At 49.3% G+C, this 25,163-nt stretch overlaps 1 long non-coding RNA gene across 1 annotated transcript in view; it reads left to right on the top strand.

Annotated features, from left to right (window-relative positions):
- The first annotated feature begins 5,628 nt into the window (after positions 1–5,628).
- The window catches only part of LOC144097581 (uncharacterized), an 86,996-nt gene continuing 67,461 nt past the window's right edge, over positions 5,629–25,163 (top strand). Inside the window, exon 1 of the long non-coding RNA XR_013307075.1 lies at positions 5,629–5,747. This is a non-coding gene — a long non-coding RNA (uncharacterized LOC144097581). The remainder of the gene's footprint in view (positions 5,748–25,163) is intronic.

The following is a 25,163-nucleotide window of genomic DNA, read 5'->3' as shown; positions in this document are numbered from 1 at the left end:
GCCTTGAGCTATGGACTCCAATTGGTCTTTTTTTTCCCGATGGGGCAGCACTCTGTACTGAACGATATGAGAAGAGGGCAGAACGTTATTACGTTTTATGTATCCATAGAGATTTCCGTTTGTCTGGGTTGGACAAATAGGTGTTCAGATTTTCATTGTAACATCCTTAGCCTTAGATGTGGTTCTTTTAAAAAGATGCTGCAAATAATTTGTAATTCATTCAGTACATAGGGCACTGGTTATGCGCTAGGCTCTTCCATTCGGCTTTCCTCTATCGATAGGCTTTTCCGCAGGCTTCATTCCACCAGATCGAAGGAGTCTTATTTTCAAGCGTTGACTGAACCGTAAAGACTGATCGCCGAGTGGCGTCTAACATGGAGTTTAAACTTAAGGACCACGGTCTGATTTATCCGAGTGAAGAACCGACGAGATGTCCTCACCTAGAATTCTCTTGAACAGTGTATTATTGACTACTTTTTGTGCATAACAAGTCGCCCTAAGCGGGCTGCATGCAATAGTGAATGCGATTCGGTAGTGGCCACTTGACTTCTTGTTGTTGTTGCCTTCGTGACATGGCACACACCCACGACGGGGGACAGGCCAGGGTACAGTGGAGAGACTCCATAGAATTGTTAACTGGTGTCAAACTAGTGATTGTGTCTTGGATGAAATTTTAGAGTAATTTCAAGGAAAAAGAAGAAACAAAATGTCGCGAGAGAGTATCTGGGAATTAAATATATGAAAATACCGAAACGCTCTTTTAAATGCGAAAATTTCGGAAACAATTAGCAAGGGAATCAGCCGGTAGCTGTTATATAATTCCAGAGGTATTCGCAAACAGCATGCAATGCAAATCCCCTGGCGCACGCGGCGACAGAAAGGAGGAGGGGAACCGACAAAATGAGACCCAACTTTGTAATGGGAATTTCAAGGTGTGGTCACCCCTGATGTGCAAACCTCCGGCAAGAGAGTAGAAATTGCTCCAATATCTCGATTTCACCACAAGCCGCACAAAGGTTTGTGGTACTGAACCCGCATCTCCATAAGAAAAGATTTAAACGGGAAATCTTGCACCGCATGAGTGCCATCGCTACCTCACACTGCCGGGTGTTACACGCACGAGCCTTCCATGGGTACATGAGATTTTGGTAGTCAACAGTAGACCGTAAGGGATTTAACGTGGCGGTTATAAACTGATAACTCTGAAATCGAGTAATACAGAAAAGAACAAGATTAAGGACGTTAGAGGCAACAGGTGCATTTAGAGTTGATTTTGCCAAAACGTCTGCTGCTTCATTTTGTAAAATACCGCAGTGGCCTGGTATCCAAGCGAAGCGCACTTCTTTCACCCATCCAGGAATAAAAACTTCAGTGAGCGTTTCAAAAAAGCGTTTCGTGTCGACTCCAGCCCCAACAAAACAGAGAGACAATCTCATAGGGATATCACCTGAGAAACAGTTGTGGGAATTTTCAAGGCGGCCAGCCCAATAGCCAAGAACACAGCTGGAAATATGGTTGTGTAATCCAGGACTCTAACGGAAAAGCTTCAGGAGAGAGACTGAAAAAATGCCAACCGCTGCCTTCTAGCCGGACCCAGACGCATCTGTAGCAATCACAGCGTGTTGCGGGAACTGGGCAAGGTGATCAATGAGGAGTCCAGTTTATGTCCTTTCGGGCAGATGCTTCGCATTAGGCAGGAAGCTATGATCAAAAGCAATATGCACTGTAGACGCTGCCCAACCAACTCTGCATACAAAAGTGAGATCCATACCAATGTTGGTTTAAAGGTTTCTAGTAAACACAACTTGAGGGAGGCCGAACCTTGGCCAATGAGGAGTGAGAAAAAGGGCTGGGTGCGAGACGAAAATAGGCATAGCCACACCAGGAGCCGACTCAAATGCCCGCGAAAAAATCCTCACAGTTAAAAGGTGAAAACTGGAGTTGAGGTCGGGAATACGAGCCTCTAGGTACAGAACTGCGGTGGAAACTGATTGAGGGAGACCTAGGCAGAGGCGCAGTGCACGCCTTTCTAACAGCAGCAACGGATGAAGTTTATATTTAGGGGAGCCATAAAAAAGTATGCAGCCAAATTCCAAAGTGGCTCTGACATAGGCTTTGTAGAGAAGTACAAGCGTGTCTCGGCGCATGCCAAATTTCCTATTACTTATTCTTAGTAGCCTACCTAGTGCACGCTCTCCTTTCTCAACGTTAGCCTTGATGTAGGGCCGCGAATCCATACCGGCATCATAAATGACGCCTAGATACCTCAACGATTGTACCTGAGGTATACTGCCCGAGCCATAGTGTAGTGATATATATATATGCACGTTGGTTTTAAAAACCACCATTGTGTTTTTGTGCACATTTAATACCAAATTTAACGTATCCAGCCAAATCTCGAGTGTATAAACATATAGTGTAAAATAAGGGTTTACTGGAATGTCGCACATCAGCAGATTGAATAAAAGTGGCGAAAGTACAGAACCTTGGGGCACGCCTCTGGTCTCGGCATAGGTGTCTCAAGTGAAGGAACCGTCAGAGCAAAAGAACTGCTGTCCTGTCACAAATTCGCGAATCCATGCTCAGAATATAGTACGGTGGGTGTAATACTGTCAGTTTGGAGAGATGGATCGAATATTCAACACTGTCGTACGCTTTAGCAATGTCAAGCGTCACTAAAGCTGGTACTTCATTCTTGCGCATAGCAAGGCGGACTCTGCTCTCTAAATCGACATGGGCAGGCCAAATGGAGCATCCGCGGCGAAAGCCAATCTGGGCAGAGCTCAATGCGTTGTCTTCTGAAACATGCGCTGAGAGGCGGCTGCGCACAACTCTTTCTATGAGCTTTACCAAATGGGATGTTAGTGCTATCTGCCGAATGTTATTAATATGGAGGCCTTTCTTTGTATCTTTTAAGAGCAATACCATTTTCGCCACCTTCCAGGAGTGCGGCAACCACGCAATTTCTAATGATGTATTGACCAGCTCGAGGAGGTCCCGAGTGAAGACTTGGGCGATGATTTTCAACATACCGACCGTAACACCATCCCAACCCGGAGTTGCGCAGTCTGCGTAGTCTGCGCAGGGGTAGGAGGCGAACAGAGTGACTATACGCTGCTCCTGAAAACGTGAAGCAAGCCCTTGAGCAATTCGCTCTAACACATCTTTCGCCTCGTGTGCTGAGAGCACCACCCAGGTGGTTAACTGCATAGCTAAGAAGTTCACATTCCGTTCAAAGCCTTCCTATTTTTTTGGTTTGACAAGTATGTGTTCAAATTGTGGTATTTGTCATCATTTGCCTTTGCTACGGTTCGTTTAAACGAGGCCGAGAAAAATTTGTAGTTGATCCAATTTCCCGGCCTCTGATTATGCAAAAGGCTCCTCCACGCTGCTTTGCTACGAAGGAAAGCTGTCTCACACGCGTCATTCCACCATGGGGATGGTGATTTCTTGCAAATAGCAGAACGCACAGTGAACTGGGAGCTCTCCGTAGCCTTCAAAATTGAAGAAAACACTCGCTGAGCCCTGTCGGTCCTACATAAATAAGAATCAGATGTAAGGGAGGCGCGCAAAGATCATTTGTAGGCTGCAAGATTAACTAATTTTCGGGTAGAACCATGATCTCGGAGGGGGCTCACCAGTATGGTGAAAGTAATTGGCAGGTGGTCACTAGATGCGTCGCAGTCAATTATGGACCATGCCCCTATACCTTATCCTCTTGCTGCCAAGGGCAAATCGAAAGCTGAACGCGAGTGTCTGCGGCTGAAGGTTATGGCCCGAGAATTGCAACACCACACATCATTTGCTGACCTCCATGTCTACAACATATGTCTATGTGAATCAGTATAGGAACCCCTGAAGACGTGATTTGAGTTGAAGTCTCTTGCAATGATTATCCTGCTCGAGTTTAAAGTAAGCTGTATACGTGGTCTGTTCTGCATACTCCATTTGGAAAATAGACGTTTGCAACTGTGACAGTAGTGCAGTGCGGCAAATTAAGATCTATAGCTAGAATCTCGCAATCAGAATCCATTACTTTATTTAGTTAATAATGCCCGATGACAGAATTTTGACGAAATCAGGGTCACCAACCCGCTTCCCCTACCATTTATGCTGTCCGCACGGAAAACGCAAGACCTGTTTAAATAAAATGACTTAACTGGGGAGAGCCAAGTTTCCTGCAAGATCACAATATCTATGTTATGAGAAGATACATTTTTTAAATCAAAAAGAGAAGATGCAATAGAGCGGCAATCTCATTGGAGAACCTTTACAACCGTCATGATGTCTATTCAAGAATAGAGGCTGAAACAGCCTCTTGTAGCACATCTGACTTGGAAGACACTCAAAAAGGCCCTTTTTTTGGTCTTGAGCTGGGGAACGGAGGACTTATAAGGAGAGGTTGAAGCACGACGCTTCTGCGTAGGGCAAGTCATTTCTGCATCCTTAGTGCAAACAGTGTTCCGAGAAAGACTTACAGGGACGCTGTCAAGAGGCGGCACGCGAGACGGCACCTTGGGTGATGACGTGGCAACGAAACTTTGAGCACAGGAATGCTGTGATGTTCATGCGGGTGGAACTACAAGCTGAAGTTGAGAAATGGCCTGATTTGCAACAATATTAGACAGCGCCTGCATGAAGCTGCTTAGCACGCGCTCGACCACAACTGAGAGTGCTTTTCGACGGTTCACGCTACTGATGCAGACAATGTGGCCTCGAGGTCTGGAGTAGAGGAACGCACAAGGCTAGCATATGAATGTCTTTTGCGGTTAAGGAGTGCATAAGCATCTGCCCATGAGCAGCGATTCTGCTGAATTAATTCCAATAAACTTTGCTCCTGTGATCGACTTTCACAAGTGGCATCATCGGCGCTGTGACTGCTACTGCATAGACAACAGCTTGGTTGCTCAGCGGTGCAGCTGTCGGGAGAATGACCTTCACCACACACTTGGCATCTGGTCGCTGGCTTAATTACAGGCTCTACCGCTATGTCCAAATCTCTAACAGATGGTACATCGCTGGCGTCTAGGATGCAGCGGGTCACGCCGTAGACAATTGGCTAAATTTTCAACTCCAAGGGGCATGTGCGACCAGCAAAAGTAGTTATGACTGACTCCGTGGCAACAAGCACTCCAGCCATCTCGCGAGAGCAGTGGTATACAGAAATAATTCCCGCCCCGGCTTCCTGGAACTCCTCCACAATTTCTTGAATTGAAGATGACTGGTCCACTCCACGTACAATGCTTTTAGAGCGCGCAAACTGCTCGGGAATGAAGGCTTTAACCGGCAGAGAAGACAAGGTATTACACCGGAGCAGAGCGATACGCACTAAATGTCTGCCGACTTAAAAACAATTCCATGCGTCCCAAGAGGTTGCACTTCGAAATGTCGAGATAGTGACTGGTTAGACTTTTTAGTTGATGCTGTACTGTTTTCGGATTCTTTATTTTGAGAATTCCATCTCCAGTCGGTACAAGTTCCACGGGAATTGAACTGACTTTCAGGGTTGTTGTTAGACGGACACTTTCTCTTCTTTGTCCTCGCTCAGGTAAGCAAAGAAATATGAATTAATGGAAACGACAAAATCGGAAAAGAGGAGTGCCGTGGAAGAAGCAGAAGCCTCACAAGGCGCGTGCTTCCAGGCTTTGTGAAAGGCCGTTCACGCCAGCAAGCGCCTCTTCCAACAGATTCCAACCACAGCAGGCACTTCTTCCGAGAGCCGGCCAGCGACAAGTAGTCCGAAATGGGTGAGTTCGAATGCTGTCTCTTCTGCGTGTCCTGGGGCATCACTGGCGCGTGATACACAGGTGTCTTCGGTACCCCCCGGCCCCGGTGTAACCAACGTCCGCAAGCAGCTTGGCATGGCCGTGGTATAGTCCTGTAGAATCGTGTGGAAACGCATTGGCATTACGATGGAAGCACAAAGACAGCCAAAAGCTTAGAGCTTAGTGCGAAGAAGTTATGAATGATCGCGCTGCTAACATCTTGGTACCCAACATTTAACCGTCTTCGTGATCTCGTGCATATCTGAACGACCTCCAATAGGATGAAAGCTTCGACTAAATAGAAATGCTTTGTTATATCATATACACAGAGTTTAGTGTTTCGTACGGGGACGAAGGAATAGAAGAAAACGGGACGAGCGTCCCGTATTCTATTTCTATTTCAAATTGAATCCGTCAATCTGTTGCTACCTGCTCGGTCTATGAACTTATAGTGGCAAGGAAAAAGTGAAAGGGGTGCTCTGCATTCTCGGAACAGGCGCCTGACGAAGTCTGGTTTCGAGATACTCGCGCAGACCACCAAACACCTCCCGTTGCGTCGCCCATACTTTCCTTTTTATGCGATAGCATGAGAGTCCCGTCTACTCACCGGCGGTGGCTCTCTTTGTCACTTGCTGTCTACACGAGTGGCACACGTAAGAGCCAGCTGCAACCTGCCATGGTTCATTATCATCAGCCCGACTACGCCCACTCCACGCAAAGGCTTCTCCCTTGTCTCTCCAATTAAATCTTTCATTTTCCAGCTGCGGCCGTATCCACGGCCGTCCACATAAATTTCTGCCACCCCCTGCTACGCTTGCCTTCCCTTGAAATCCACTCCGTTACCCTTAAGTACCATGAAATCCACTCCGTTACTCTTAAATACCAGCGGTTATCTTGCCTTCCCATTACTTGCCCTGCCCAAGCCCATTTCTTTCACTTGACTTCGACTCAGATGTCATTATTTCGCGTTTGTCCCGCCACCCACTCTGCGCGCTTCCGTTCTCTTAACGTTATACGTATCATTTCTCTACCCATAGCTGGCTTCTTGTCTTTAAGCTGATCTCTTTTCGTTGGCCTCAACGTTTCTGCCCAGTAGGTGAGTACCGGTAAAATGGAGCTAAGTAAGAGGCGACCGGCAACCAAATAATGGAGCGTAAAGCGGGGGGCTACCTTTCTACGGGCACCTGTTTCCTCCTGACTACAGTAAACGGTATACTAGTCGAAGTCATGATGAATAAATTGGCATGGGCAGTGCCTGTAATGCAAAGTGAATATGACCAATGGTGCTTTCAGGTAACGGGGTGGATTGAAAGCACGGAATGCTATCCATTGCTCAGGAACTCAATTGGGCAAATGAGCTTGGGAATTTTGCAGCGATAAATCAGCCACAGCTACACAAGACAGGGATAATTGAAAAAATATAGGCGCGACCTTTCTCCGGTGCTGGATGCAGGCAGGCTGATGTCGATGAAGGGGGCAAGGATAATATGGTGATTTAACGTTGGACCGTAGTTCGCTCACGTTACTCCTCTTTTCTCCTTGAAATCCAGCTGCCTACGGAATAGTTTCCGCAGTGCAAACGATGCGCTGACAATTCTTGCAGGAGCTCTTGTTCCGGCAGCGCCACCGGGATTAAAACAGAGGCACAGGAGTTCGCGATGATAGCAGGCACGATACCATATTGGATGGATTTTGTTGACACCCCCTTAGACTGTGTGCGATGACGAACGCCACCTTCCTAGTACCATCAAGGGGCAGTTTACAACATGCGATAGCATTTAAACTGGCGTCATGCACTTTCCGGCTTCTCCGTCAAGAAATTCTCTGATTGATCGATTCCTTCGTCATCAAGGACACGTGACCCCAACTAACAAATCAGAGGTAGCACTCCTAGATTGGAAAGGTCACGTGGCATTGTGATGTCCTCGCAACCTGACGACCGGGAGCAAAGTGCCCACCGTTGCCAGATTCAATGCATTTCCCCCTGCTCAAATTGGCGGTTCTCCATGAGCCTTCCGGGAGCACGGGAAGAACATCAAGACCCTCATCGTCCCCACCGTTGGCATTGTTTGAAACAATCACCTGTCGAGTCAGAAGAAGCGCATTGCTTAACCGCCGTACTACTGCACCAGTAGGGGTATCAGGACTGCTCGCAGTATATGAATGCGATTGAGATGGCCAGTCGACCAATAACAGCTGACCGCAAAATTTCAAAATATTGTTTGGTATGGCTTATGCTGTTTCACATCCCAAACGACTCAGGCTATAAGAGACGCCGTAGTAAAGGGCTCCGGAAATTTCGACCACCTGGGGCTCCTTAATGTGCACTGACATCGCACAGTACACGGGCCTCTAGAATTTCAACTCTATCGTAATTCGACCGCTGCGGCCGGGATCTAACCCCATCTTTCGGGCCGGCAGCCGAGCGCTGTAACCACTCAGCCACAGTGGCGGCTATTTCAAAATATCAGATCCCCCAAGCTGTTTAATAACTCAACCGTAAAAAAAATTCCAAGGAAATCCAAAACTTTGCAAGTATGCACAGCCAAGAAAATTAAATAAGGTCGATTATTGGGCCGGATTAGTAATAATGCCTCAAGATAATTCAAACAACGGTACTCGTATACTATAAAAGCTGACGACTGATGCATACCATATTGAAACCTGGTATTGGAACCTGTTCGAAACGCAGTTTTTTCAGGAAAATTCCAAGAATAATACACACTCATTGTAAACACCTCAGCAAGAAACTCAAACGCTCTCACATTTTCTTCTATAATAACGTGGTTAAAAAAGCCCCCAAGCCTTTATTTCGTCCTTAATCTAACTTTTCGTCCTTTCGAACTTTCGTTTTTTTGAGGGCGGGGGGGGGGGGGGCTAGCACGACCAGGCTTTTTTCCAAGCGCCTACCCCCTCTGAACTCATTCTGAAGGGCTCCGAGTAGCTTAATTCTTTATACCCATGACTGCATTATTATTTCACCGCCTGCACTGCCAGGCTGTATATAACAGGTATACAGTAATCGGTTAGAAGGACTTTATGTGCCTCCTTTCTCGTTTTTCTTCACAAATCAAATTTACATTCCTCTCTCCTGCATTGCGGAATTTGCTTACTCTTGCTGTCTCCAATGCTTCTAACAACGTTTCTTTGCTTCTCGACGAAGTCCACCGTCTATCCTAGCGGGTACGGATTTAGGGATATTTGCTTTGCCATATTTCCATTCAAGACTAGTAAGTTGTAAGCTGCTTTCTATTACGCTGTCCTGTGTTGCTCCCTCGTTTGGGGAGACAACTTATCTTCGCTCCTAAATGACTCACCTATAACAGATGTATTGTAGTTCACAGCCTCATTCCCCTCTAAACATTTTCCCTCAGCATCTTGAATATTTTCCCGCGTTTCTTTGATTCGTTTTACTCCGCCAGCTTACATGTTCCTGAATTTTCTTTCCCCTCTTTTACTTGCATCACAAACTTCAGACAGCCAGCGGTTAGTAAACTGCTTTATTTTAGCCTGGACGAGGACCTGGACTTGAGGCTTTGTTTGCCCTAAGAATCCCATTTTTGGTCTAATACCTGTCGAGGAGGCCATTTATTCGGCAACATTTGCGCATAACATTCACAGCTTCGGCCTCCTGTACCAATTGAAACCGCGTCTCCTTAAATTCACCGATCCCTCAAATTACTTGCGTTTAATCAACATTTGCTCGACCTTTTTATCACCACGCATTTATTGCTACCACATAATGCTCAGAACATCCGCAAGGTGATAAAAAACACATGCAAACACGGGCTGAAATAAAATTCTGCTGTCAAGAATGTCGAGAATCTAATGCCGAGAATAACTTCCTTTCTAAAACATCTAACGTTAAAGATCCATGAAAATCCTAGCTGCCTGCACGTATAAACCCGGCCGTTAGGACATGGACCTAAATTCCGCTCTCTAACCTGTGCTTTGCCTAACTAAACTAAATCTAAATATGCCTTACCTTAAAAGTGTTGAAATGACGGGATCTGCTGACCTAACAAAACCAGGCATATTTAGCGCACCACCTTGCGAATCCAAACTCATCACTGCCCCGGCTCCTTCATTTGGACAGTTTTAACGTCCTTTCATCAAGAAAGGAACTCCTCCGGCGCCGCACATATGCTCTCATCCCTCCGTGTGCGGTAACCCTCCACCGCGGTTTTACCCGTGCAGAGGAGGTTCCGCTTAGGAGGATCCTGGTCGGGGTTGCACTCGCAACTGCTGTCACTCAGAAGTAGCCTCATGGTTTATACTATAGGGGGGTTTAACTTCCCAAAGCAACTAAGGCAATGAGAGACGCCGTAGTGAAGGGCTCCGAAAATTTCGACCACCTGTGGTTCTTTAACGTGCACTGACATTGTACAGCACATGGGCCTTTAGAATTTCGCCTCCATCGAAATACGACCGCCGCGGCCGGGATCTAACCCGCGTCTTTCGAGCCAGCAGCCGAGCGCCATAACCACTCAGCCACCGCGGCGGCGGAAGTGGCCTCAGTACCGAGATTTTTCTCCTTGGCCAGGGCGTCCGATATGCAAACATGAGGACATTGAAGCCGACATTCATCACTTACTGTGGGACTGCCCAGCTCTCAAGCCTGCAAGGATCCGGCACCTGAAGGTAGCGGGTCTTTCACCAAGCAACCCTGCTCATACATTGCCTGGACGCAGGGGCCGTACCATCTTTCTCTACGGGACTTCATCAAAACAGCTATCCTTTTAACATTCATTTAATCACTGATACATATTTCATCACTCCTTCACCCATTATTGATGCACTGCGGTAATAAATTTCGCTTAAAAAAAACTCAAATGTGTGACGCCATCACGTCCATCCCGCAGCCGTCACTCCGTCCGGCGCGGGTCAACATGCGTAATATGAAGAGCACCGAAACGTGCGTCCGCGCCGCACGGATGGATGGATGAATGAATGGGTGTCCGGGTGTAAGGGTGGATGGATGGACGAACGGACAGGCGGACGGAGGAACGGACGGACAAGCCTGAACCCTTTAAATCGGGCGGTGGTTCAAGCCACCTAGCTGTGACTCGTGAAATTTTACTCTTGTCTTGATTTTAGACATCATTCAGATAACCTTCACTTCTTTGCTTCTACCCGCTTAAAATCTACTTTTCCTTCACTATTCTTAAACCTCAATGCTTTGAATAAATTAGGCCCGCTGCTTTCCACTGCCGAGTGAAGCCCTTTAAAGAAAAGTATCAAGTGTTCAGCCTTTTTCTCCAGCTCTCCACAAGCACCGCACAACGTGTCTATCTCGTGGTACCTGACTCTAAATGTCTTATTCCGAAAAACTCTCGTCCTGGCCTCAAGCAACAAAGAGCTTCCCGTACAATTATCAGAGATATTTTCTATGGCAATTTCCTGCTTAAGGATCCTGTGTGTTCCCAGTGCCGATTTCTTTAGCGTCACTGTTTTCCACAGAGCTCTCTCTATTTCCTTAACCTTTTTCTTGGCCAATAGTTGCTGATTTGCCCTTCTACTGCTGTCCTGATATTTTCTTGTCAATTTTCTAGTTCGCTTTCTCCATTTCGGGTCAACATTCCTTATGTACAGCTATCTGAAAACTTTCCTAGACCACTTCTTTCCCCTATTTTATTCAATCGCTCCTCAAATACTACCTTACTGCTAGCTTCTCTTCTCTCGAACGACGCCCATTCCATATCACACTGTACCCCATGATTTGGTTTATTGCCATGTGCTCCGAAAATTAGCCTCCCTACGCCGCGTTGTTTGATTTCTAACCTTGCTTGAACATCACGTCTTATGTACAGGACCACATTTCCGAAGCAGAGACTAGGAATCATCACCCCTTTTTAGATCCCTCTTACCACTTCATACCTATTGTAATTCCACAGTGCCCTGTTATTCATGGCAGCTGCATTTGTAATAGCTTTATTGATTGCATATTTTTCATCCTCTGTCAGATACTCAGCACCGTTATTTATTAAAACCCCAAAATTCTTGTATTCTTCCACTACTTCCAGCATGAACTCGTTTGTTCTATGCCTGCCACCCTCATCATTTGATATCATGACTGCAGATTTTTCCTTACTAGAATTGAAATCAAATCTATCTCCCTCTGTACCATAAATGTGTATCAACTTCTGCAACTTTTCCTTGTCAGCCCTTAGCGCAATATCTTCGTCCGCGTACATTTGCCTCGGGAATGACTGTTTAATTCAATCTCCTTGCTTTAAAAAAGCAATGTTGAATCTTAGTCCTGTCCTCTTTAGTATGGTCTCTCACCCTTGCAGGTACAACATGAACAACAAAGGAGAAAGAGGACATCCTTGCCTAAGCCCTCTCGGTCTCTCTATAGACCCTGATACATTTTGTTCCATTTTCTGAGCACTCTGTAACATTTAATATAGGTCTTTTAAAAGATTAATTACTCCATCTTCCGCATCCAATGTGTCCAGTATGCTCCACAAATCCTCTTGGATAACTTTGCCGTAATCTCCCCTGCTATCCAGAAATGCTAGCCACAGTGGCATGTGTTGCTTTTGAGCAATCTGCATACACTGGGCAAATGAAAACAGATTGTCCTCCAACATCCTTTGTTTTCGGAACCGGTTTTGTAGCTCCCCTAGTAACCCCTCGTTCTCCACCCAAGCCTGCACTCTGTCCTTTATTATCTGCATCATCACCGGGTAAACCACAGATGTCACTGCTATAGGACGGTAGTTGCTTATGTCAGCTTTATCCCCCTTGCCCTAATATGTCATGTTCCTTCTACTTAATCGCCTTTTATTGGGGGCTTTACCATCCACTATCATATTGTTCACTACCTCTAGTAATGTTTGCTTGGATTTTGGCCCTTGCTTCTTTATTTACATAATCGGAATACCATATGGTCCTGTCCACCTCCCAATAGCAGCCTTCTTCTCTGCCCTTTCCCACTCTCTTTGGTCAAAATTGCCCACGGCATTATGTTAAGCAGCGCCACCCAGCGTTAAATAGCAGACACTTTACGCGAACCTATAAAAACACAATTGAATGCGGACGCTCTCATCGCTTCGGTGGCGCAGCACTATGGAACTGGAAGTGTTAACGCGAGGATCAAAGCCGCAATACGCACAGCGCCATCCTGCAGGGCATCCAAGAGCTGCAGTTGGGGCCTAAGACCTACAACTATATTCGGGCCTTCTTAAACGGTCGCATAGCCCCACTGCATATAGATGATATACAGACCCCTCCTTCACACTTGGTAATGTTGGTACCCCGCAAGGAGCGGTGTTATCTCCCTTCCTTGGCGAAAATAATGAAGCGCCGACCAAAAGGTGTTGTCAAGATGGAAGGACGTTTCGACTTCCACACGGAAGTCTTGTTCACTGATGGAAAAATTTCGCACACAAAGCTTAAGTACGTTGTGCTAATCGTCGCAGGCATCTAGCGTACGAGGGCGGTAGATTGCCGATGTTACGGTTGAGCGTCTGATCTGTTGTCTGGATAAACAGAGACTCCAGATATTGGCGTGACATCCAGTTTTTCTCACGGCCGATAATTGCCACTTCTTCCCAAGCGATATCATGCTTCGTGTTTTCAACGTGTTCAGCCAGTGCGTTGGAACAAGCCTTCTTTTTCTTGACATCATTCTTGTGCTCATTCAGCCGTCTTTCAAAGTTTCCGCTTTCACCTATGTAGGAGTGATCGCAGTCTGAGCAGGGGATTTTATAAATTACTCCGGGAAACTTTTCCTTTTTAGCTTGTCCTTTACGGACACCAATTCGTGACGAAGCTTGCACGCAGGCACGTGAGCTATATGCACATCGTAGGTGCGAAAAATGCGGGCCAATGACTCGCTCACGCCTGGCACATAGGGTATTGCAGCTCGGGCACGGCAAGGTAGGCGAACGGGCTGAGCTGGTCTCGTTGTCTGCTGTATTACAGCGTTCACGAAGTGCTGTGGGTAGCCACAATTGTTGAGCTCGCGTCGCACTTGGCGTATGTCAGAGGCTTTTTCTTCGGGTTTCGAGCACATTCTTTCCGCACGACCGACGAGGGTAGAAACGACGGAGCGCTTATGGCACGTAGGATGGACTGAATTAAAGTGAAGGTATTGGCCTATGTGCGTGTTCTTTCTGTACACCTTGAATGATAGGCGGTCATCACGTCGCTCCACCATGACGTCCAGAAAAGGAAGACGGCCAGAAATCTCCTCCTCGACGGTAAACTGGATGGAATCTTCCATGCTGTTCAAATGGTTCGTGAAAGCAGCCAAGGCATTCTTTTTGATTATGCAAAAGCAGTCATCAATGTACCGCAGGAAGACCTTCGGGCGCGGCTCGAACGAAGCCAAAGCGCGGCTTTCCAGTGCTTCCATTGTGAGGTTTGCGGTTGTGACCGAGATAGATGCTCCCATGGCAGTGCCATGAACCTGCTTGTAGACAGTGCCTCGAAAGATGAAGTACGTGTTCTTCAAGCAAAACTGCAGAAGCTTCAACAGGTCCGATGGATCGATGGGTGTCCTAGCACTCAGTCCGTCGTCGTCTCGAAGCGCTGAACGGCATACCTCCACCGCCAGATCCACGGGGACGCTGGTAAACAGTGATCTGACGTCAAATGACACCATTATCTCGTCGCTGTCAATCGTGATTTCGCGTATTTTTTCAGTAAAATCAAAGAAGTTGCGTACGAAAGTCGGTCTCTTGCCAACGAGTGGCGAAAAAACTGTGCAAGTAGCCTGAAAGCCGGTACAAGGGAGAGCAGGTAAAATCCACTATTGGTCGCATTGGAACGCCTGGCTTGTGGATCTTCGGGAGGCCATATAAAGCAGGGGCAGATCCATTGTGGCAGAGGAGCGTGAAGTATAACGACCTGTGCTGTGGTGGAACAAACTGGAAGACGTCTGTCAAAAGCCTTTGCAACTCTCGCTCTACCTTGAGTGTAGGGTCCCGCTTGAGACGCATGTACGTGCCATCATCCTCCAGAAGCTTCGCCATTTTCTCAACGTAGTCGCTGTGGTTTAGGATGACGATGGCGTTGCCCTTGTCAGCAGGTAGGATTGCGATATCCGTATTGCTCCGCAGGCTCCTGACTGCATCACGCTCCTGAGCAAGGAGTGGGATGGGGTGCCGATGTGGCAGCTTGGCGAGTATGCTGATCGCACGGGTACGAGCTTCTTCTCGGCGATTGTTTTCCACACGTCCCACAGCCTGTTCCACGGCACAGATGATTTTTCTTGCGTCCGGAGCCGCTCTCGTATTGAAGTTCAAACCAAGCTCCAGAACGGCGAGCTCTGTTCGAGTAGGCCTATACGAAGACAGATTGTGGACGGTGGGGGTAGGTCTGTTGGCCAGACTCCCTTTACGGCCAGGTAGCAGTCTGATTAGCTTCTCTTTGTGTGTGCGCCCACGCTGACCAGACTGTAGACTAGCTACGAAGTTCGCGTGCAACTGGATGCTGACGAACTCGTTCGGACACTGGTGTTCAAGGCGGCGACGGGCAAAAAAGGCTTGGTTCTGAAGGTGCCTTATTGAGTCCTTGCACTCCAGGATTCTGGCTTGAAGCAACTGTCGTTCTGCTCTTGACACCACTGTTGCAAATGGGTTGCAAGCCCCAAGGGTAGCGTTGGCCTGGCGGCCTGGGGCACAACTGGAAACATCCGAAGGTCCTGGCAAAGGATGAGTCGACTGGCAACAGAACAACTTGTTTATTCTGGCATCTCAAAAGAGCAGCCGGTCAGGTCGACCACGTTACTCGAAGGAAGAAAATCTAAGTCTCTCTGGCGTCCGGGGCAGCTGCCTTTTTATACCCTCGGAGTCGAGGGCAAGAAGGAACGGCTCTGGATGAGGCGCCCGATACGGCGACGCTCAAACATGTTCAGACGTGATGTGCGCGTCCGCCGGGCCGGCGCCGGTCAGACCTCCTCGCCTCCCAGTTGGGGAGCTCCTCTCCCCGGCTGCCGCGCTTTGACAAGCGTGGGCACCAACATGCACACACACACGCACACACGAAGACACGTGGCATTGAAACCTGCCTGGACGCGCTTGGCGGGAGGCGTTACGGCAGCACTGAACGGGCCCAAAATGACCGCCACTTTGAACGAAGCTCCGGCGTCCGTTGCATCCACGCCGGCTATACCGCGCGTCGTAGGCGAAACGTAACAGACCGCCCCGCCGGGAGAAGGAGATCCCGATGGTCAGGGGACTGCATCCGCTGTCCGGAGGGATGTCGCTCGATGATGCTCGTAATCGAAACCGATCGTCCCTCGACGTTGCTTGAGCGCAGCGCACAGAGAAGGCCTCGTTCTGAGGTTCAGGATCACACAGGACACTGCAAAGTGACTTCGGGAGAGTTGCCATTTTTGTGCTCGTTCCCAGCAAGCGTTAGAACTACGCCGAAACGCAACCGCTCAGTCAGCAAGCACGAGACAACCCTCACTAAGCTCTGCCAGGCTCTTTCCCCTTTTATACTACTGCCTAGTTCCTTGCAGTAGTCAAGCAGCACTCAGAACGCGTCCACAAATTGGAAAATTGCACAAGAAAGCACATCATCACTTTGAAACACTAAACAAAAGCAATATGTTAAAAATCCTGCCTCAGGAAGAAAACATCAGTAACAAACAACTTTGAGGCGGATTCCTACGTTAGGGGCTTCGACTTAAGCCATCGGCGTTACCGTTGAGACTCCCCTTTTTGTAACGCACCTCAAAGGAATATTGTTGCAAAGTGAGGCTCCAGCGCAGGAGGCGGCCATTTTTGGGAGAGATGGTCTGCAGCCATTGGAGAGGGCAGTGATCCGTCTCAATGATAAATCTCGAGCCGGCTAGGTAGCATGACAATTTCTGAACGGCCCACACGAGACACGCACACTCTTTCTCGGTGGCGCTGTACGCCTGCTCACGACAGGTCAGCTTACGACTAGCATACAGGACGGGGTGTTCCACTTATCCATTGTCCCTTTGGCACAGTACAACGCCCATGCCTCGCTCACTAGCATCGCACTGAACAACGAACCCCTTTGTGTAGTCTGGCCATCGTAGCACAGGCTGGCTTGTTAGGGCGCTCTTTAGGGCGCTAAAAGCTCTTTCCTTTGTCTCGCCCCAGACGACTGTTTGGGGCTCTGTTTTTCTTAGAGCATCCGTCAGGGGAGCCGCGATATCGGAGTACCTGGGGATGTACCTCTGATAGTAGCCGGCGACACCTAAGAACGACCGAATATCGGTCTTCGTGCGCGGTTGCGGGAAGTCTCGCACAGCGGCCACCTTTATTTCAGAGGGGCGGCGACGACCCTGTCCAATCACGTGACCGAGGTAGACAACCTCGGCCTGTGCTAATTGGCACTTGGGAGCCTTGACTGTCAAGCCCGCTTCGCGCAGGCGGGTTAGCCCTGCCCGCAAGTGTGCCATATGCTCAGACCAGGATGCGGAGAATATCGCTACGTCTTCTAAATACGGTAAAGCGAATTCTTCCTGTCCCCGCAACACTTTGTCCATGAGGCTTGAAAAGCAGTATGGCGCGTTCTTCAAACCAAAACTCAAAACTTTAGGACGGAATGTTCCCATTGGTGAAATGAACGCCGCATACCTACTAGCCTCTTCTGTAAGTGGAACCTGCCAATAACCCCTGACAAGATCTAGGGTGGAAATACACTGAGCGCTACTAACTTTCTCAAGGCGCTCCTCGATGTTAGGGATCGGATAAATTTGATCCTTAGTGATGGAATTAAGCCTGCGGTAGCCGACGCAAGGACGAGGTTCCTTGCCCGGTACCTCAACTAAAATCAAAGGGGAGGTATAATCACTCTCACCCGCCTCAATAACACCGAGCTGTAGCATTTTCTTTACCTCAGCCTCCATAATATCGCGCTGGCGGGGTGACACCCGGTACGCCTTGGATCGTACTGGCTCTGGGGAGGTAAGTTCTATATCATGAGTAAGGACAGAAGTCCTACCAGGCCTCTCAGAGAACTGACCTTGAAACTCTTGTAAGAGTTGGTGTAGTTCGGTTTTCTGCTCAGCCGACAGCGGTGCTTTAATTATTAAGTCACTAATGACCTGATCAGTGTCTTCCCTGTTCGTCACTGAGCCTAGTCCCGGAAGCTCGACCGGAAGCTTTTCGGGAACGTTTACCATCATACACACCACTGCTTCCCGTTGTCTATAGGGTTTGAGCCGATTACAGTGGTAAACTTGCTGTGCTTTCCGTTTTCCTGGCACACTCACCACGTAGTTAACATCCGACAGTTTTTGAACAATCCGTGCTGGGCCCTCCCACTGCACGTCGAGTTTGTTTTTTAGCGATGTGCGCAATATCATTACCTCATCGCCCACCTCAAAACGACGGGCCCTGGCTGTCCGATCATAATAAACCTTGGCCCTCTGCTGGGCCTTTGCCATTGCTTCACCTGACAACTCCTGTGCCCTTCTTAAGCGTTCGAGGAGACTAAGCACGTACTCGACCACAACTGGGTCGTCGCCCCTGCCTTCCCACGAGTCTCGAAGCATGCGAAGCGGAGACCGCAGCGAGCGACCGTACACCAGCTCAGCTGGCGAAAACCCCGTAGCCGCATGCGGCGCGGTCCTTAATGCAAACATCACCCCAGGCAGACACAGCTCCCAATCACTTTGTTGCTCAAAACACAATGCTCTCAACACGCGCTTCATGACGGAGTGGAGCTTCTCAACGGAATTCGACTGTGGGTGGTACACTGAGCTGTGTAACAGCTTTACCCCACACCTCTCGAGAAAGGCTGTCGTCAAAGCGCTAGTAAACACTGTGCCCTGATCTGACTGGATTTCCGCAGGAAAACCAACTCGCGCAAATATGGACAGTAGTGCATTGACTATCTCAACTGAGCTGAGTTCTTTATGCGGCACGGCTTCAGGGAACTTTGTCGCTGGGCAGATCACAGTCAAAATGTGTCTGTACCCCGTGGCTGTTACCGGCAGAGGTCCCACTGTATCAATAACGAGCCGTCTAAAAGGCTCCGTAATGATAGGTACCAACTTCAACGGCGCCCTCGATTTGTCCCCTGGTTTGCCAACCCGCTGACAGGTGTCACATGTCCTCACAAAGTGTTCTGCGTCACGAAAACACCCTGGCCAATAGTACTCTTGCAAGAGACGGTCCTTGGTCTTCTTAACTCCTAGGTGTCCGGACCACGAGCCGCCATGCGACAAGCGCAACAGATCCTGACGGTAACACTGAGGCACGATCAGCTGATCGAACTGCACTCCTCTGCGGTCTAGATACTTGCGGTACAGGACCCCACCTCTTTCCACAAAACGAGCATTTTTCTTTGCGATACCTTCCTTGACATTGCAGCGCATGTTTTCTAGGCTGCCATCCTTTTTTTGCTCGGCTATCAAAGCCGACCGGCTGACTTTTAGCAACCTATTAAGTCCATCGGACGTAGGCGCGATGAGCAAATCTGCAGATAGCTCTTCTAACTTTCCCGTGTCGGGCATTTCCTCTCCAGTACCTGGTGCCTTCAACGCTACAGGCTCAATTTTATTCAGTTCGGACGTGCTCTGAATATCAGCTTGCTGCGCCTCCGCCCCTTTCTCATTGTTCGACAACGTATGCCCCGCAGCTACCGACTTTGCAGCGAGCTCCCGAACTCTCGATCTGGTTAAGGCCTGAACGCTAGCCTCACCAAACAAAAGCCCCTTCTCGCGCAGGAGGTGATCGGACCTGTTCGAAAATAGGTACGGGTACTGGGGGGGCAGCATAGATGACACTGCGGCCTCCGACTCAATTGCTCCGAAAGGTCCTTCAATAAGCACTTTTGCTACGGGCAGACACACGCTGTGAGCTTCCACGGCTTGCTTGATCCATGCGCACTCGCCCGTGAACATATCGGGTTCTACGTAAGAGGGGTGAACTACATCCATTGTAGCTGCGGAATCACGAAGCACTCGGCACTCTTTCCCGTTCACGAGGAAGTCTCGCATGTAAGGCTCGAGAAGCTTCATGTTCTCGTCAGTGCTGCATAATGACAAAAACACGACTTTTGTTTTTGTTTCTGGACACTGCGCCGAAAAGTGACCCGGCTTCTGGCACGTATAACACACGCCTTGCCTCGTCTCGAACCGCTTTCTGCGTTCGGCTTCGGCTGCCGCCGTCTCCTTACGTTCGGTCGGACTGCTTTCACTTGCATCCGCACTACGTGTGTCCCCCCTTGCTCTCATGGGTGTGAACTTCGGCCTCTCAGACTTGGAGCCAAATTCACCCTTTTGACCGTCCTTAGCTCCGCGAGCCCGACGCGTCACAAACTCCTCGGCTAGCTCGGCGTTTTAGCCACTGTACTCACGTCTGGCCTATCCAAGACCCAGTACCGCACGTTCTCAGGTAACCGACTATAAAACTGTTCTAGCCCGAAACACTGCAGAATTTTCTCGTGGTCACCAAACGCTTTCTCTTCTGTGAGCCACTCCTGCATGTTTGACATAAGCCTGTAGGCAAACTCTGTATATGACTCACTTCTGCCTTTTTCATTTTCCCGAAACTTCCGACGGAACGCCTCCGCAGACAGCCTGTACTTTTATAGCAGACTCGATTTCACTTGGTCGAAATCCTCTGCCTCCTCTCTCTTCAAGCGAGCGACTACGTCGGCCGCCTCGCCGGGTAACAAAGTGAGCAAGCGCTGTGGCCACGTTTCCCGACAGAACCCCTGCTTCTCGCACGTTCGCTCAAAGTTAACCAGGAACAAACCAATGTCCTCTCCAAGCTTAAACGGCTGCATCAGGTCAGTCATTTTGAACGATACTCGTTCTCCTGCACCGTGTGCCTGACTTCCATTACGAGCGCGTTCCATCTCTACCTCGAGACGCTTCATTTCCAAAGCGTGTTGACGGTCGCGCTCTTCTTTCTCTTTATCTTTTTGCTCTTTACGTTCGCGCTCGTCTTTCTGTTTTTGCTCTTTACGTTCGCGCTCGTCTTTCTCTTTTTGCTCTTTACGTTCGCGCTCGTCTTTCTCTTCTTTTTGCTCCCTCTCCTCAATGGTCTCAAGGCATTCCGACAGCTCGTCACCCTCAGCCTCAAGCTCAAGAATAGCCCTTAGCAGTTCTGGTTTTCTGAGTTTGTCTGAGACATCCAGACCCAACTCTCTTGCAAGCTCCAGCAATTTCGGTTTGCGCAACGACTTCAAATCCATGGCTGCTCCGAATGCTGCTTTCTCTACTGCCTACTATTGTCTTGCCGCAAACTAACCCGGCAGCAACGAAAACACAATTACCGGCTTTGTTTCTGACATTAACAAAAGCCTGGCAAAACTCAGAAGAAGAAAGTCCCGCACTCACCAAACCTCGCAGCCAAGAATTCAGCGCAGTCGTTCCGCTGCAGGCAACCAGTCATCACACAGGGCTCGTTGCACTGCTCCCGGATGGTCGTTGTGCTGCTCAGCATACAGTTGACGGCATATCTTCGCTGCTGGCCTCCGTTGTCGGGATCTCACCGTTGTTGCAAATGGGTTGCAAGCCCCAAGGGTAGCGTTGGCCTGGCGGCCTGGGGCACAACTGGAAACATCCGAAGGTCCTGGCAAAGGATGAGTCGACTGGCAACAGAACAACTTGTTTATTCGGGCATCTCAAAAGAGCAGCCGGTCAGGGCGACCACGTTACTCGAAGGAAGAAAATCGAAGTCTCTCTGGCGTCCGGGGCAGCTGCCTTTTTATACCCTCGGAGTCGAGGGCAAGAAGGAACGGCTCTGGATGAGGCGCCCGATACGGCGACGCTCAAACGTGTTCAGACGTGACGTGCGCGTCCGCCGGGCCGGCGCCGGTCAGACCTCCTCGCCTCCCAGTTGGGGAGCTCCTCTCCCCGCCTGCCGCGCTTTGACAAGCGTGGGCACCAACATGCACACACACACACGCACACACGAAGACACGTAGCATTGAAACCTGCCTGGACGCGCTTGGCGGGAGGCGTTACGGCAGCACTGAACGGGCCCAAAATGACCGCCACTTTGAACGAAGCCCCGGCGTGCGTTGCATCCGCGCCGGCTATACCGCGCTTCGTAGGCGAAACGTAACACCACGCTATGACCGAAGGGCGTATCGACCGGTCGTAGCAAGCGGAGGGACCGCGGGGTTAGGTTCCTGGCTTTGCATATGAGGTTGAATTCTAGATGAGCCTTGAACGCAGAAAGCCGGACGGTTAGCGAAACGAACTGGCGCACTTGAGTGATGAAATTCTGGCCATACGACCATCGTAGCATGATGAAATCTAAGGTTCGACGAAATCTCGTCTGGTCGGGTGAATACATTGGCGAAAATAATGAAGCGCCGACCAAAAGATGTTGTCAAGATGGAAGGACGTTTCGACTTCCACACGGAAGTCTTGTTCACTGATGGAAAAATTTCGCACACAAAGCTTAAGTACGTTGTGCTAATCGTCGCAGGCATCTAGCGTACGAGGGAGGTAGATTGCCGATGTTACGGTTGAGCGTCTGATCTGTTGTCTGGATAAACAGAGACTCCTGATATTGGCGTGACATCCAGTTTTTCTCACGGCCGATAATTGCCGCTTCTTCCCAAGCGATATCATGCTTCGTGTTTTCAACGTGTTCAGCCAGTGCGTTGGAACAAGCCTTCGTTTTCTTGACATCATTCTTGTGCTCATTCAGCCGTCTTTCAAAGTTTCCGCTTTCACCTATATAGGAGTGATCGCAGTCTGAGCAGGGGATTATATAAATTACTCCGGGAAACTTTTCCTTTTTTAGCTTGTCCTTTACGGACACCAACTCGTGACGAAGCTTGCACGCAGGCACGTGAGCTATATGCACATCGTAGGTGCGAAAAATGCGGGCCAATGACTCGCTCGTTGAAATGACTCGTTGAGAACACGAAGCATGATATCGCTTGGGAAGAAGCGGCAATTGTCGGCTGTGAGAAAAACTGTATGTCACGCCAATTTCTGGAGTCTCTGTTTATCCAGACAACAGATCAGACGCTCAACCGTAACATCGGCAATATACCGCCCTCGTACGCTAGATGCCTGCGACGATTAGCACAACGTACTTAAGCTTTGTGTGCGAAATTTTTCCATCAGTGAACAAGACTTCCGTGTGGAAGTCGAAGCGTCCTTCCATCTTGACAACACCTTTTGGACGGCGCTTCATTATTTTCGCCAATGTATTCACCCGACCAGACGAGATTTCGTCGAACCTTAGATTTCATCATGCTACGACGGTCGTATGGCCAGAATTTCATCACTCAAGTGCGCCAGTTCGTTTCGCTAACCGTCCGGCTTTCTGCGTTCAAGGCTCATCTAGAATTCAACCTCATATGCAAAGCCAGGAACCTAACCCCGCGGTCCCTCCGCTTGCTACGATCGGTCGATACGCCCTTCGGTCATAGCGTGGTGTCAAGAGCAGAACGACAGTTGCTTCAAGCCAGAATCCTGGAGTGCAAGGACTCATTAAGGCACCTTCAGAACCAAGCCTTTTTTGCCCGTCGCCGCCTTGAACACCAGTGTCCGAACGAGTTCGTCAGCATCCAGTTGCACGCGCACTTCGTAGCTAGTCTACAGTCTGGTCAGCGTGGGCGCACACACAAAGAGAAGCTAATCAGACTGCTACCTGGCCGTAAAGGGAGTCCGGCCAACAGACCTACCCCCACCGCCCACAATCTGTCTTGGTATAGGCCTACTCGAACAGAGCTCGCCGTTCTGGAGCTTGGTTTGAACTTCAAAACGAGAGCGGCTCCGCACGCAAGAAAAATCATCTGTGCCGTGGAACAGGCTGTGGGACGTGTGGAAAACAATCGCCGAGAAGAAGCTCGTACCCGTGCGATCAGCATACTCGCCAAGCTGCCACATCGGCACCCCACCCCACTCCTTGCCCAGGAGCGTGATGCAGTCAGGAGCCTGCTGAGCAATACGGATATCGTAATCCTACCTGCTGACAAGGGCAACGCCACCGTCATCCTAAACCACAGCGACTACGTTGAGAAAATGACGAAGCTTCTGGAGGATGATGGCACGTACATGCGTCTCAAGCGGGACCCTACACTCGAGGTAGAGCGAGAGTTGCAAAGGCTTTTGACAGACGTCTTCCAGTTTGTTCCACCACAGCACAGGTCGTTATACTTCACGCTCCTCTGCCACAATGGATCTGACCCTGCTTTATATGGCCTCCCGAAGATCCACAAGCCAGGCGTTCCAATGCGACCAATAGTGGATTTTACCCGCTCTCCCTTGTACCGGCTTTCAGGCTACTTGCACAAAGTTTTTTCGACACACGTTGGCAAGAGACCGACTTTCGTACGCAACTCCTTTGATTTTACTGAAAAAATACGCGAAATCACGATTGACAGCGACGAGATAATGGTGTCATTTGACGTCAGATCACTGTTTGCCAGCGTCCCCGTGGATCTGGCGGTGGAGGTATGCCGTTCAGCGCTTCGAGACGACGACGGACTGAGTGCTAGGACACCCATCGGTCCATCGGACCTGTTGAAGCTTCTGCAGTTTTGCTTGAAGAAAACGTACTTCATCTTTCGGGGCACTGTCTACAAGCAGGTTCATGGCACTGCCATGGGAGCATCTATCTCGGTCACAACCGCAAACCTCACAATGGAAGTACTGGAAAGCCGCGCTTTGGCTTCGTTCGAGCCGCGCCCGAAGGTCTTCCTGCGGTACATTGATGACTGCTTTTGCATAATCAAAAAGAATGCCTTGGCTGCTTTCACGAACCATTTGAACAGCATGGAAGATTCCATCCAGTTTACCGTCGAGGAGGAGATTTCTGGCCGTCTTCCTTTTCTGGACGTCATGGTGGAGCGACGTGATGACCGCCTATCATTCAAGGTGTACAGAAAGAACACGCACATAGGCCAATACCTTCACTTTAATTCAGTCCATCCTACGTGCCATAAGCGCTCCGTCGTTTCTACCCTCGTCCGTCGTGCGGAAAGAATATGCTCGAAACCCGAAGAAAAAGCCTCTGACATACGCCAAGTGCGACGCGAGCTCAACAATTGTGGCTACCCACAGCACTTCGTGAACGCTGTAATACAGCAGACAACGAGACCAGCTCAGCCCGTTCGCCTACCTTGCCGTGCCCGAGCTGCAATACCCTATGTGCCAGGCGTGAGCGAGTGAGTGGCCCGCATTTTTCGCGCCTACGATGTGCATATAGCTCACGTGCCTGCGTGCAAGCTTCGTCACGAGTTGGTGTCCGTAAAGGACAAGCTAAAAAAGGAAAAGTTTCCCGGAGTAATTTATAAAATCCCCTGCTCAGACTGCGATCACTCCTACATAGGTGAAAGCGGAAACTTTGAAAGACGGCTGAATGAGCACAAGAATGATGTCAAGAAAAAGAAGGCTTGTTCCAACGCACTGGCTGAACACGTTGAGAACACGAAGCATGATATCGCTTGGGAGGAAGCGGCAATTATCGCCCGTGAGAAAAACTG

Source organism: Amblyomma americanum, chromosome 7 (assembly GCF_052857255.1).
Source record: "Amblyomma americanum isolate KBUSLIRL-KWMA chromosome 7, ASM5285725v1, whole genome shotgun sequence".
Lineage (NCBI taxonomy): Eukaryota > Metazoa > Arthropoda > Arachnida > Ixodida > Ixodidae > Amblyomma > Amblyomma americanum.
The sequence above is the reverse complement of the archived record's forward strand: the minus strand, read 5'-3'. Positions and strand labels throughout refer to the sequence as shown.